This window comes from Perca fluviatilis, chromosome 23 (genome assembly GCF_010015445.1).
Source record: "Perca fluviatilis chromosome 23, GENO_Pfluv_1.0, whole genome shotgun sequence".
Classification (NCBI taxonomy): domain Eukaryota; kingdom Metazoa; phylum Chordata; class Actinopteri; order Perciformes; family Percidae; genus Perca; species Perca fluviatilis.
The window spans coordinates 17,711,102-17,726,568 of NC_053134.1; the positions used below are offsets into that span (position 1 = coordinate 17,711,102).

A 15,467-nucleotide genomic window follows, 5' to 3' on the forward strand; every position below is an offset into this window, starting at 1 on the left:
TACATGCAGTCCTCCTGTCCAGCGACCACAATCTTTTAGAGAAGAAGGTGGATAAATGTGTTAATAATAATAATTTCTCTCAGCCTGAGAGAAAGACTACAGTCACAACTTGGGGCCGAATGAAGTGTTTTACCTCCTGTGCATGTTTGTGGTAAAAGAAAAGAAAATCTGTGTTTTTATTTACAGTTAATACTCTAATTATAATCAATCAAAGTACAGCCATGAAATGCTAATAGGCCTTCATTACTTATTAAGAATCAGTCAGATTTACGTAACATTTCCTGTTCCTTTTTGTTGTACTAACCCTATAATGGGAAGCACATTAACCAATTTCTCATAATATATAATATATACAGGAAAGCTTCACTGACATCATTTTCACTTCCAAAACTAAAGTCACATCCTTGCTTAAGTGTTTGAATGAAAGGGACATTTTGTCAATATCATGTACCTCATGGTATTGGTCTATAAACTGTGAGTTTACTGCAGAAGTGATTTGACTGCAGCACTCACTGCTGGGTAAGCGCTTTAGCTAAATGCTTTTTTGTGTTAAATGTGGTGCCACAACAGGGTGTTTCCTGGCTCACAAAATTAAAATGTAGAATGACATGATGTAACCTATTAAGTGTGTGTGTGTGTGTGTGTGTGTGTGTGTGTGTGTGGAATACTAGAAGATGAAGTCCAGACAGCAGCATCACTTGTGTCCCAATTAGCAATGCAGGGCTTTGAATGGATATTTAACCTTAGCAGAGCTTAATCATGTAATTAACGAGAAGGGGGAAACTGCCTGTCTAATGCCCCCGCTAGAAATATTCCCTCCAAAACATTGTCTTGAGTCCATGTTTTCAGAGACAAAGACATTATTACTGACCTTTAAGACGAGGAGAGTCTTTTATTTAGCCGGCCCTTGTTCTTAATTAACGTCTCATTGTTATTCGGCCCATGTGTGTGTTTGTGCGCATGCTTTACGTGGCTGTGTGTGGATTCGTAAGGCCTTACAAAACACCTTCAGTGTGTATCCGCTGTCACGATTGCCCATCCAGGGTCTCTGCCAATGGCTGATTACCCACCGCTGGCACTTAAGCAGCGGTGGCAGGGCCGCGGTCTCTCCCGTTTGGACGTGCCACACATCGAGCTGGCCGAGCGGTTGTTTACGACGGCCTTGCTTTAATTGCTCATCAAATTATTGCCTCAATGATAAGACATGGGACATTTAAAGGGACATATGGATTCGGACAGTGGCCATAAAAAAAAGAAGCTGCCCACCACATTGTGGTTTTGCATCCGCGGTGTGTGTTTGCTAAACAAGCTGAGGCCTATTTAGCAGTAATCACTAGAACCACTGTGGGAGATAAAAATTAGCCGCGGGCATTATTCTCCCTTCAGCCTTCAAGAGTGACAGGCCTATTATACAGTGCATGGAATTTATGAGATGATCATCTTTGATGGCCTGGATGTCCGCCGTTGGCTGTAATGTTTTCTATGGTAATGATGCTTCCCCTCTGCCTTAGACCACAAAACCGCCATCCGCCTTGTGACACCATCTCTCTGCTGAAAAGTGATTGTTGACGGCTCCATTAAAGGGTGAAAAACTATTTTCTTCCCCCCCTCTCCCACCTACTCGGAAGCCTTATTTTTTTTTTTTTTTCACTCGTCAGCCAAGCTAATTTATGTCGTCTTCTTTGGTGCCAGGATGCATCGGGTTTGAACTTGTCGCTTTAATGGGAACGGGGGTGATTTGAAACGACCTTGATACAACTTCTGCACACGGGGAATGTAATGTCGCCGTGGAATTGTACAGGGAATCAAAAGCTGTGGCCTGGAACGGCGCACCCTCACTGTTGGTCATTATGGCTGCCCTATAACCAAGCCGCGGCTCTCACATCCATCAGATGTGTAAAGCCATCTCGTCTGTCTGATGAAAAAGCTGTCATGTTGTGCATTAGATACACACTGATACATCAGTTGTACGTAATATACCTTCAAATGGATTTGCTTAAGGGTGAATACTCAACACTCATCACTTTCTATCTGGAAAGTGACAGGGTTTAACCTGCTTGGGTGGCCAGGGGCAAACATAAGCTATGGGCCCCTTATTTATCCACTATTCCTTTTAGGTATACATCTGGTACAAAGCTCACGGCAACTTTATTTTATTTCCCCTTTAGCCCCAGACACACCTTCCGTGCTTTGTTGGACTGCTGCCCTGTCTCTCGCTGTGTGTCAGTCAATTTAATGAAACACACATGTTTACAATATGCACTAATCTAAGTATAATACAAAACTGAAATAATAAAGGGATCAAAACAACATTTTAACACAGGCCCCCCTCTTCAAGAAAGGGCATCGAGTTCAGGTAATAATTCAGGAGCCACCATAAGACCCTTATCATTTCAGTTTCAACTGTTATTATATATATTTGGTGTTTTTTTGGTTAGATTTTTCTTTTTTTTAATTTGAGAAAGCGACAGCCCCAGTAAATACATGGTTTTCATTGGATAGAACTGCAGTACACATCATTTTCTGCTTCTTTCTTACATACAGTATATACATTCGACTTTACAGACATACTTAGTACGTGCACTTTAATGTGTTGAAAATCATCAGAACTGTGATCAAATGAACACCCCAGACTTTTCCTTTATCAAATGTATTGTGATAAGTATGCAACCAAACTTATATATATAGAGAGATTTTTTTTTCTACATCTCATCATTTTTGTAATAATATTTGCACACAATCTGCCCTTATATTATTGTTTTATTGCCATTCTGAATTTATGATATAGAAAAAAGATGTGAGAAGAAATTCATTTGAAGTTGTAAATGATGTAGAATTCTGCCCATTGCAGCAACACAACAGTGTGCGTGTTCATTTTTGTTGTTGAAAATCTGCAGCACACACCATATTTCACTCCAAGTCAAACTGTTTAGATTTTAACTTCACTTCGGTGCTCTCACAAATCATAAAAACATCTCCCCTGTCATGAACATTTCAAACTTGGTTTATTGCAGACTCAAACAACAGATAGAATATGAAATCTGACCTCTGAGGTTTGGATCTTCTGACACCTGTTTTTCGCTATGGGAATCAAAGCAGTAATTGCTTTTGAGGGGTCCCTGATCCGTTTACACTGCACTCTGCTTTCCAACACCGGAAACATGATTTTGTATTTGACACATGTCCTTTTTTCATCTTCTTTTATGTCTGACCAGTCTTTGTGATGATGTTTATTTAGGGTAGAGGTTGCTTTTGCATTTGAGACCCTCGAGGACAGAGATTTTGATCTAAAAGACAGCACTATTTTTGATCCGTTGCTTTTATGCTTGATCTACGCAATTTAAGAAATCCATTTTCACAAATACAATACACGCATCATTTGAAAGATTCATAAAACAAAGATTACATCAATAAAATTAACTTCCAAGAACCATTTCAGTGTATTATACAATGAATTCTTCCTGTGGAGTTATGGCACCCTATTTTCTTGCAGTTTACACAAACCCTTTGTTATCATACCAAGCACAAAGACACAAGAACCAGACACTATAAACACTTGATTTGCAGTCCAATACCCTCCCTGTTTTTCTCCACTTTGGATATTGAATATGGAGGTGTGCATTCCAATTATCCTTCGTGGAAACATGAATGCCAAAGAGTGAAAACAACATCCTAAAAAAACAAAACAATATGTCTCTTAGCTGCAGGGGATTCATTTAGACTATATCTGTGGGAAGAATTGGAGAGTAGAAGGCGGAAAGGGACCAATCAAACGTGCCTGCTGTCTTGTGGTAGGTGTGTAGTTGTCGTGTCATTGGCATCCGCACAAGAATTTGACTCTTAAATTTAGTAAACCTCTCTTTTTCTCATTTGTTAGTGTCCAAGCCTCTATCAATCCATTAATCCAAAGCAGCCACTGGCATTACTTCTACCCTCTGTTTTTCCTTATTCTGCCATATTTATTCCTGCCTCAGTCTCTTTGGATGATGTCAAAATCAATCATGTTTGTGTCCTTGTGTAAAACATTTCTTCCTGGAAATGTCCAAGTGTCGTCTTGGAAGAGCGAACCTCTCCAGAGCGTGAGCACAGAAATCAAGTCTTTGCAGTAGATGCTTGAGGTTGCACGGGTCAGACACAGAGGCCTCTGTTTGGCTGTAAATTGTAATTCCATGTTCTTTTGTTCTGTTGTTTTGGGATTGTACTTTTAGAAAGGACGCACGGATACATATTGAGAGAGAACCTTTATGCCCCTCTTTAATAGCTGCTGATTTATCCTAGCGTAGCACAAGGACGATAGCCTCCTCAGGCTGTGAATCATTCTTGCCAGCTGACTCTCATCACCAGCTAATTAATAGTTGATGTGCCGGCTTACAAAAACACGACTGCTATTAACCTGTACGTGCTATTGATTTAGCCTGGCTTAGGTGCTTTGGCGGATTCTTCTGGGGAAAGTGAACGTCGGGGCGAGCAGAGGTTCGGAATCTTCTAGGAAATCAAAGTTAAGAGTGTTTACTGGCGCTCAGACTGGCCTCAAGGTAGGGCTGGGCAATATACACTCAGCAAAAAAAGAAACGTACTCTCACTTTCAACTGCTTTCATTTTCAGCCAACTTAACATGCGGAAAAACTTTGTATGAACATGAAAAAAATTCAACTACTAAGAAATAAACTGAACAATGTTACACAGACATGTGACTAACAGAAATTGAAAAATGTGTCCCTGAATAAAGGATGGTCAAAATCAAAAGTCACAGTCAGTATCTGGTGTGGCCACCAGCTGCATTACGTACTGCAGTGCATCTCCTCCTCATGGACTGCACCAGGTTTGCCAGTTCATGTTGTGAGATGTTACCCCACTCTTCCACCAAGGCACCTGCAAGTTCCTGGACATTTCTGGTAGGCATGGTTCTCGCCCTTACCCTCCGATCCAACAGGTCCCAGACGTGCTCAATGGGATTGAGATCTGGGCTCTTCGCTGGCCATGGCAGAACACTAACTTTCCTGTCTACCTTTCCGGTATGGCTGCTGGCATTATGCTGGAGGGTCATGTCAGGATGAGCCTGCAGGAAGGGTACCACATGAGGGAGGAGGATGTCTTCCCTGTAACTTTTGATTTTGACCATCCTTTGTTCTGGGACACATTTTTTCCATTTCTGTTAGTCACATGTCTGTGAAACATTGTTCAGTTTGTTTCTTAGTAGTTGAATTTTTTTATGTTTATACAAAGTTTTACGCATGTACGCTGAAAATAAAAGCAGTTGAAAGTGAGAGGACGTTTCTTTTTTTTGCTGAGTTTATATGGATATTATATCGATATTGTGAAATGAGACTCTATCGTCTTAGATTTTGGATATCATAATATTGTAATATGGTAAGTGTTTCCTTTTCCTGGTTTTAAAAGCTGCATTACAGTAAAGTGATGTAATTTTCTGAACTTACCAGACTGTTCCACCTGTTCCATTATTTGCCTTTACCCACTTAATCGTTGTATCCACATTACTGATGATTATTTATCAAAAATCTTATTTTGAAAATATTTTGTGAAAACACAAAGTATTCACCCAACAATATCGTCGCAATATCGCCATCAAGGTATTTGGTCAAGAATATCGTGATATTTGATTTTATCCATATCATCCAGCTCTGCCTCAAGTAGAAGAAGAACTATTAGTTATTAGTTACTTATTAGAGTATTAGTTAGATATACTGTTGCCCTGCTTTCTATATTCATTGTTCATCAGAGTAGGTCTGGTCACATCCCTGTTTGAAACGACAAAATTCCACTGGAAATTGAATTCACTCGTGGTGGCCATGTAAATCTGCACACATTTTACGCCTCAAGCTCGACTTAAAAATTCCACATTTGTGCTGTTGACCAATAGCAAACCGTCTTGATAACGATGACCTTAGAGGGAAGGGAGGGCCTAAAATGGCGGAAGCTTACTAGCTTATTAGCTGTGTTGCACCATCCAGTTTTATTTCCCAACATTTTTTTGAATGTATAATTGCATTAGTGACCGAGCTAACAAGCTTGCCAACTGACAGATATCAAACAGCTAGCAAGCTCGTAAGCTTGAAAAGCTCTTTTTCCCTTCTCAATAAAACAGAACTCCATCTGTGAAGAAAATGCCAGGAGGTAGTAAACGGTACATAGAAAATTGAAAGAAGCTTGGATAGCTTGTAGGACTGATTCATAAGGTGCATCTCACTTCCCTTATTTGATAGCTCCTCGGTCCTCAGCTGATCCAGAAGTTGATCTGGCCCTTCTTCGTGAAGGCCCTCTTAAAGCTCTTATTCCTGCCCCGAGGAGCAAGGATTGAGCTGAAAGCCATTGCTAACTCTGCCCAGGTGACTTATTCACGTGACGCTTCAGAGGAAACACATTTCCTTGTTTCCTCTCTCCTCCCATGATTTCCTCGCTGCCTCGGTGAGACGGACTAAGACGGGGATGCAATTTAAGGGAAGTGAGAAGCACCTGTAGTACGTTCCTGTGTTAGCTTTCCAGCTACAGTGGTTCACCGACTGGCCCTGCGAGGAGTCACTAAACTAAGTTAGACCCAAAAATTTCATGATTGTGTGGATAAATGCCGTTCTGCCAATTTGTAGTGTGACCAACCGATAATGAGAAATGTTGAACAGACTTGCAGGTGTGATGACTGGGTCTGGCTGAAGCAAAGGTGTTATTTTCATCCTTGACCTTTCAGTTAGTGTGAAGGAAAAACAACAAAACGAGAAATGTGTCTGAACTCGCCACTTGTCATAATGCTAAAATGGTCAGTGTTCACCTAACCTATCATCATCAAGTAGTCTGCAAATTATTTTCTCAATTAATCAATGAATTGTTCGGCCTATACAATGTCAGAAAATAGTCAATATGTCCAAGATGACATCTTAAAATAGGTTGTTTTGTTTAACCAACAGTCCAAAACCCAACTATTTTCAATTTACAATCACATAAGACAATGAAAAGTAGCAATTTTCTTCTTTTTCAAAAAAGAAGAAAGGTCCAAGACCCTTGTGGCAAAATGTTAAAAAGCCTTTATTTAGATTGCTATTTAATAATGATATTACTGTTAACTTTGCCAGAAGACTGCCTTGGACCATTTTTTTTTCTTTTACTTTTGTGTTCTTTTCCAAAGAGCACCTTCCGAACTTGAACTTCCGAGCCCTCCCGACCTCTTCTCTTCTATTGTGCATTTTTGCTTGAAAAGCAATTTAATCGGTTAAATAATTATCAAAATGGTGCTGATCAAATTTGCTGTAGATCGACTTATAAAATATGTTGCTGTCCTGGCTCCTAAATGGTGGAATGAGCTCCCTATTGACATCAGGATAGCCGAAAGCCTACGCATCTTCCGCCGAAGGCTAAAAATACATCTCTTCTGACTACACCTCGGATAAACATAAAAAAAGTATATATATATTTCTTGAAACTGCACTTTCATATGGCTCTTTGTAGTTTTGCTTATTTAAAGCTAATGTACTTGCACGTACTACTTGTTGTCTGGAGTTTGCACCTTCAGGGTTGAAAGCACTTAATTTGAAGTTCTTTTTTGGTAAAAGCGTCAGCTAAATTACATGTAATTACATTACATTACATTACATTGTTCCAGCTCTATCCTGCTCCAGACTTAAGTTTTAGGGTCCAAATGTGCAACTAATCTGGTATAGTATAGAAGTATAGAAGTATTCAGTAACCCAATTAAATCAGCTCTAACACCAATAATGTATGCTTTTGCTCAGTCAATTCCATGCTACTTTTATTTCACACACTGACACACATTAATATAATTCTGTTTTAAATTAGAGGTCACTGTGCTTTGTGCATAGCCGAGATTAAAATACATGTTTTGAGATGACTGTGATTAACAGCACGATACCACACCCCAAAATTAACAAAACAGAGAAATGTAATTTAGCATTTCCTGCAGTGCACTGGCTCCATTTAATAGGAAGTCTGGCTGTATGTTTAACAGCTTTGATATATCTTCTAAATGGTTTTAAATGTTTCGTCCGTATCATATTTATTTAACAGCAGTTGCTAAAGCTGGGTTTACACCGCCATGTGGCAACCACCATGACAACCGCCTGCTTGCAGGAGCGTTGGAAAAAAGGTTCCTACCGCCTGTCGGTTACAGCCAGAACTTGAGCACTGTGAACTCTGCGGCAGAGAAGAATCTGTGCGCATTCACGTAGGCAGCAACCGCTTCATTCCACTACTGCGGTGATCAAAACCAGCTTCCCCTCTGCCGCCTTGCCCTCATTGAAATGACTGGAGGCGGCGAGTTACCACGCGGCTGTGTTGTTAATTTTCGGACAGATAAATCAACGGTTTATCTTAAACAATCATATCAGATAAATGAGTGCTTTAGCTTTTTGACAACCTAATCTACAGCTTTTCATCACGAGGCATTATTTACTGCAGCTTTTTTTTTCTGCCGCCTTCATCTGCTCAGTTACATCAGTAAATGAGATTTCATCGGAAGACACATTTGCGGTTAAAGTGCAAAAAAAAAAAAAAAAGTCTAAATAAAACCATCTCCTAGACAACGCATGTTTCACAGCTCACCGAGAGGCTGCTGAATTAAGCGTGATGCAAACACGGCAAATTGAATCAATTTGCCTCCTCTAAGTAGATGTGACGCGTGAAGCCTGAGTGAATGAGAGAGAATTTCAAAGTTTAATGACGTCGCCTTTGCTTCTGCATTTCTCTCCCTGTGCTTGACGAAGGTTCCAGAAAATCAAGCGTAAGGAGGAAGAAAGAGATCAGATAACAAGGCAGCGTGGAGGCGCGAGCACGTGGTGTCACACGCTTGGCGCTGCAACCACCGGGAATGAAGTGACAGGCCGCGGGGGAGCACAGGGACAGAATCAAGAGGTGAGTGGAGCATATTAAACTGATAAGTGGCCATGCGGAAAATAGTCAGGACACACACAGACACACAAACACGAGACAATCCGGATGTGTGTGCATACATGTGACCAAGGACAGGTTCAGAAACTTTTGAAAGGGTGGTGGGGGGGCCATTGGGGCACAGTTTTTAAAGAAGCGTGGCTCATTCGTAAACTTTGATATTCTCATATAAAATAATGTCAATAATTAGTTGCTATTTATAGCTCCAAATAGCCCACAGCCATGGACAGTTTAGTATAAGAAAATGGGTGTCCGGCCATTTGTAGTTTTGTGTTTTTTCATCTCTTTGTGGTCGTTTTTTTTTCCATCTCTTTGTAGTGGTGAGTCTCTTTGCGGTCGCTTTGTCCCCGAATGTGACGCAAAAACCGGCATGTAGGCAAAAGAAAAACTGTCATGGAGAATGTCTCGCGTGCTTAAATGTGGCCAAACACTGGGGACATTTCTCAGGGACATGCATGTCATCGCCGTTGACGGTATCGATCAAGACTATCCTTCCTTTTGTGCAGACGGTCTGAAACACTTTAATGAACAACATGGAAAACAAAGCTTCCAAGCATGCACACATTGACAGGCTGTGATTAAATCAGCAACGGTGGCGGCATTGTTGACGACAATGATGGCAGCGCTGAGGGCCCTTATCAAAGGATAGGGTCAGCATAGTTTAACCACCACTGCACACGTTCACAATTAGATGTTCATGGATGCTGATGGAGGAAATTAATTTTGGGCTAAAAACCGAAGCATTTCTCATCAAACCGAGCGGTCTGCGGACACAGAATTCTGCAGAGCTCATGAATAATTGTTTCCAAAGCGTTATGTTTTGCCTGTCAGTCAGAAGTGCTCGCCGTTAGCGGCAATTCATCTGAATTAAGCGCCTGGTGGCACTCTGTCACGTACACCCCGTCGTAAGCCGTTAAATACATAAATCGGGTTTAAATGAACACACACACCACTTGTCTTGCCTGGTTTGCAGGGTAATTCATCTTCCAACTCCATGATTCTGTTATGCAGTCAAATTGACAAGTAATCCATTGCTGGTGTCCTTGTTGTCAACATTAAGGTCATTTCTGATTGTTGCATTGAGTGAACAGACTTGCAGCTTTGCAACTCTTTGCAGGGGGTGATGGGAAATATGCCAGGCGAATGTATCAATACATATGTGTGTGTGTATGAGTGATTTTGAGCTGTAGCACGACAACCTGTCGAGGCTACAAATGTGGAAAAATGTGGAGAAACTGTATACTTTTAAAAGCTGTATATGTTTTATAAAAAAAACAAACAACAACCTCAAAGACTGTAGTCACTTTCAATCCCAGTATCCAAAGATGATAATCCTTGCTTTTTTGGCAAGTCAAATTATATTTTTTGGCATTTCAAATCCCTCTGTCACAGAGACCGAAAGGTACAGGCCCATGCGATACCTGTCAGAGGACTGTGCAAGAAGTGTAGTACATGTTTTTGAACAAGTGTGTCCAGGCTTTAAATGGATTACACCTCATTATCCCCAATTACTTTTCAGAATAAGCTGGGAAATGGAGAGAAAATCTGACGTGGTGTTTTGCTAAAACTGCTCTCAGGAAACCTTCACAGAGGTGCTGGATCTATAGCTATAAAAAAAATATTTTTTTTCTTCTTTTTTTGAGATAGCTGTTCATATTTCGAGGTCAAAATAAAGAATCGAAGTTGCTTCATAAGAATTTATTTAATGGAAACCAGAAACTGATATTACTGCAGTATCTGATACGGTTTTGTATGGTGTTGAGACACTTCTTTTTTTTTTTTATTTGCCTATTTGTCAGTTTTTCATCTTTAGTTGTTTTACAGCACATTTGTAATGCTTGTTTTGATAAAGTTTAGTGCAAATGAGGTAAACTTCAGTTGAACACCATCAAAGAATTTGCAGTCGGCTCTAATCCGCAAAACAGCCACAGAGCGGGGAGCCTTGTACAGATCTTGTTAGGTTAGACACAAACAAGTTGAGAGTACACAGGTAGAAAAGCAGAACTCTCAAATGCACCTGAGCTCTAACATCTTGCAGAGTGTTTTGGGGGTGAACCTAAAAATATTGCTTGTGTTCTGCTTAGCTGTCAAAAAGATCTAATGCAATGTTCACGGAAGGATCATTGCAACCAATCACGGAGTGGTTTAGAAACCCAGCAGCTCCCACCAGTAGCAAATCTGTGTTTTGCCCATCCTGCTAGAAAGATCATGGGTGGCAGCCAAAAGCCTTCTGTTTTCAGGATGCATTGTAACAGACTGCCGGTGGACAGGCCATGAAACTCACAGCAGAACTGGCACGCTAACACATCTTGTCTTGTCCATCTCCTCCCTGGAAGTTGATAAGTTTCCCCTTGGTACACATTACACACATGCAACAACTGTGTTTACTCTGGTAAAAGACTGTAGGATTGTAAACATGCCGTTTGCTTCATGTTTCTATCCCATCCTGTTGCTGTCTTTTGGTCTTTGTCTCAATGCAGCTTTAACCATATATATACATATGCTAAATTTTTAGATGAGATTGATAGCACTCTACCACCAGTAGAAAGTTAACTTAGTTTAGCTTAAAGGGGAAAAAGCTAGCCTGGCTCTATTTTAGAAGTAAAAAAAAAGAAAAAAAGAAAAAATGATGCCAAACTAAGCTAATTGGCTGCTGGCTGTATGCTAAATATGAACCTAACTGCCTGGCTCTGTCCAAATGTTTAAAAACGTTAGCCTGTCATCACTTCTATAGCTATTTAATTAACACTTGACGTAATTATTTTTTTATTCTTTTGGACAGAGCCAGGCTAGCTGTTTCTCCCTGCTTTTAATCTTTATGCTAAACTGCTGGCTCTAACTTCATATTTAGCATACAACACAATGGTGTTAGCAATCTTCTTATCACACATTTAGCAAGAAAGCAAATCAGTGTATGTATGTATGTAAAGTTGTGATTTTTTTTTGAAGTTTTCTTAGTAACCTTACCAAAAAGGCTCAGGATGCTGCAAATGTTGGTATAATATGAAAATAGCTGGTGGATTTAAGACAAAAAATAATAATTTATTTAATTAATCAAATTTGAACATATGTGTCAGTGGCTTGTTGATCATTACATTGCTAGTTAATTTCCCAGCTTGGCACGTGGGACTGCTGGGATTGGTTGAAGTCGCGGGAGCCTCTGGTTATTGGTCAATTTTGCAGAAACGTTGTGGTGATTGGTCAAAATTGCGAGTCGCACCAAATTCATGGTTATTGGTTGAATTTGCGTGAATTGTTGCAAACGCGACATTGCGAAATCCTGGAGGGACTGATTAGATCTTGGTAGAAGCATTGGCTCACTGACTGATGAGATTTACTCCTTAGGTATTGAAATTGGGTATTGAATGAGCATTTTTCGATACTCTATACTTTGGAGGCAATTTGGTCGGTGCCTAAAAAGTATTGAAATCGGTAACGAGCCCAGTACCCAGTAGCAACCCCTGAAGCCAGTCTGCAGCGCCCCCCCCTCTCAGCCCACAGTATGTATTTACACTCTCTTAACCCTGCTTGACTGACATGTACAGTAACCATGATGTACCCAATTATTTTACAAAGCCCCCCAGGCTGTGTGTGTATGCCTTCTCCCCTCCTCAGTAGGTAAAAGCAAAGCATGCATTTCAAACAGAAAATCTCATATGTAGATGTCAAAGACAATTCCGGTTCATTTTTTTAATACACAAAAGCATATTTTAATCCCTTAACAAGGGAGATGACAGAAATTGTCAATTCCCTCACCTCGCTCCTCATCAGAGTTTTCTTTGGGAATCGCTGGTGCGCTTTTACACAAAAATCTGCTCAGAAAATCATTAAGCAAATGTTTATTATTCATCCTTTTTAAACAAAAAAAGAAAGAAAAACATCTGCTCTGCCATTATCATCCATCTGCCTTTGCCATTTCTCCACGCTCTCTTCTACGGATTTCCCCTCTTAACCCGCAGCATGTAATAACTATCATCTGCTACGCCAATGAGCCATGTAGTAAAACCGCCAGTCTTTAAATTTATCTAGGCTAATCTCAGAGCCGTCACAGCAGCCATTACAAGGGGAAATGGTGCCTTATTTGGTGCGGCTGTGTAGGAGGGAGAATGAGTGGGAGGGCACTCCTGAGGATGTCATTTGGAAAACCCCTCACCTTCTCGACGCAGAGTCGTTGAGGCGTAGATGGTGGGTCGCAGCTGGTGAAAAGGTGTGATGAATATGGGTTGGACACTAGATATTAACGTTAATCATTTTCCGCTGTTTATTTTGCTGTAAAGAAGTAAAGCATCTTGCTTACATGTCATGTTAGATCGCACTTGAAAAGGCCTCAAGCCATTTTCATGGTTCCCAGTTTACTGTAGCGCTTTCTAGCTTTACTTGTCTTGTTGTGTTCTGGCTGTCGGGCTCCCCAGCTGACAACTGACGGCTATGGCATGAGCCAGGGAAACCCATGGGAGGAGAGGAGATGTCTTATGAAATATGCTGCGACGCTTAGCCACAGAGTCACTTTCATATCCTGCTGCGCCGCTTCAAAAGCACCACTGAGCTGCTTCGAGTGGATCCTGCATATTGTACAAAGCCCATGTGAAATGTTAAGTGAACTTGCATACATTTCCACTGTTGCGCCACTGTAATGCTATGGTGGGGGTAATGAGCAATCAACATGTGCGCGTGTCCACCTCAGCACAGTAACGATACGCATTGCTTAAAATTTTCACAGATTAATCTCCTGGGTTCTGTGGGTGTTTCTTTAAAGACTTCACTTACAAAGTTTTGAAAGTTCTAAAAGTCAAGCAGTTCCTTTTATTTTGTGTTATCTCATTAAAATGAGGACCAGGTCCAACAGAACAAAGCTATTGATGAGAACAATTGATTGGACTCTGGGAAGTGACAAAAGACTGAAATTCAACATCCCTCAAACGATCTTGGTACTGTCTCCGCACAGTCAACACAGCACATCTCATCCCCAGCTGTGAATCTCGCTCTTCCAACGCTAATATTTACCTCCCTAATAAAAGTCATTGTTGTGCGGCTCGCTCTAAATCAGGCCTGCTTCTGTCGGGGATGACAGAGGGAAAATATAAGGCATCTCTCACAGTGATGGAGAGTTTCCGAGGCTTGTATTAGCTTGGTGGAAAAGACAGCCCTCATAAGGTTTTGGTGTATTAATCCAACTGTGCGTGAAGCTGTACAATCTGTTTCTGGCTCTCTTTACTATTAAGCCAATTAAATACTTAGGAAAAATAATCATTAACACAGATTAACATTTCAGATGAATGATGATTTCATCTGCTGATATGGAAGTTTGAAAATGCACATTCATTGCATAATAAAGTAGCTGTGTACTTTTAACTGAAACCATTAGTCACAGTGTAATGGCAGTTAGCACATCTTTAGCTTCTGCAATGTGATTTTTTTCTAAATGAAAAACAATATGCAGGTAGGGTCATAATCTTTCTCTCATATTTGAGCTATAATAATTCAGGCATTTGATTTGCATAACATGACTTAGTTTAGCTTATTTGCTGCAGAACCACAGCGATTTGAAGCTAGCTACTTGGTTGTAACCATCACCCACAACTTCTTCATTCCTCAACTCCCATATTGTTACATTGAAATAGCAAACCACAAAAAGTAACCACAATCATACACTTTTTGAAATATATCCAAAGGCACCCCTCTGACCCACAAGCTAACACTGCTAGCTAAGTGCGGTTTCATTGGGGGTAAATAGAGGGTTAGGTGGTTTCCCTAAATCACATTCAATTGCAAATATAAAACGTTTTTTTAAACACACACCTCTTAGGGGCGCCCTGGTAGTTCATCTGGTTGAGCGTGCGCCCCATGTACCAAGGCTCAGTCCTTACCCCAGCGGCCCAAGTTTGAGGTCGATCTGCAACTCTTTGCTGCATGTCAATGCCCCTCTCTCTCCCCCATTTCCTGTCTTCAAGCTGTCCTCTCAAATAAGGCCAAAAGCCCCAGAAATAATAGAAACATCTTTAAAGGTCCCATGACATGGTGCTCTTTGGATGCTTTTATATAGGCCTTAGTGGTCCCCTAATACTGTATCTGAAGTCTCTTTCCCAAAATTCAGCCTTGGTGCAGAATTACAGTCACTAGAGTCAGTCCCACAATGAGCTTTCCTTAGTATGTGCCATTTCTGTGTCTGTAGCTATTGAGGAGGAGAGAGGGGGGCAAGGTGGAGGGTGGGGGTGTGGCCTTGACCAACTGCCACTTTGCTTGTTTGCAAGCCATGATGTCTCTCTCTCTCTCATGGGCGGGCCAAATTCTATGGGCGAGCAAAGCAGAGAAAGGGGAGGTAACCTTTTCCAGATCGGCCCATCTGAGCTTTCATTTTCTCAAAGGCAGAGCAGGATACCCAGGGCTCGGTTTACACCTATCGCCATTTCTAGCCACTGGGGGACCATAGGCAGGCTGGGGAAACTCATATTAATGTTAAAAAAACCTCATAAAGTGAAATTTTAATGCCATGGGACCTTTAATAAAAACGGGACACACCTCTTACCTGTGATAGCATGGAGTCTCTAGAGACT

The 15,467-nt window shown here is 40.9% G+C and overlaps 1 long non-coding RNA gene across 4 annotated transcripts in view; it reads left to right on the forward strand.

Moving 5' to 3' along the window:
• LOC120553790 overlaps nt 1-15,467 on the forward strand; it is a 198,056-nt gene that overhangs the window by 108,910 nt on the left and 73,679 nt on the right. For all 4 annotated transcript variants that reach the window (XR_005638205.1, XR_005638203.1, XR_005638204.1 and 1 more), the window contains one exon: nt 8,730-8,877. This is a non-coding gene — a long non-coding RNA (uncharacterized LOC120553790). The remainder of the gene's footprint in view (nt 1-8,729; nt 8,878-15,467) is intronic.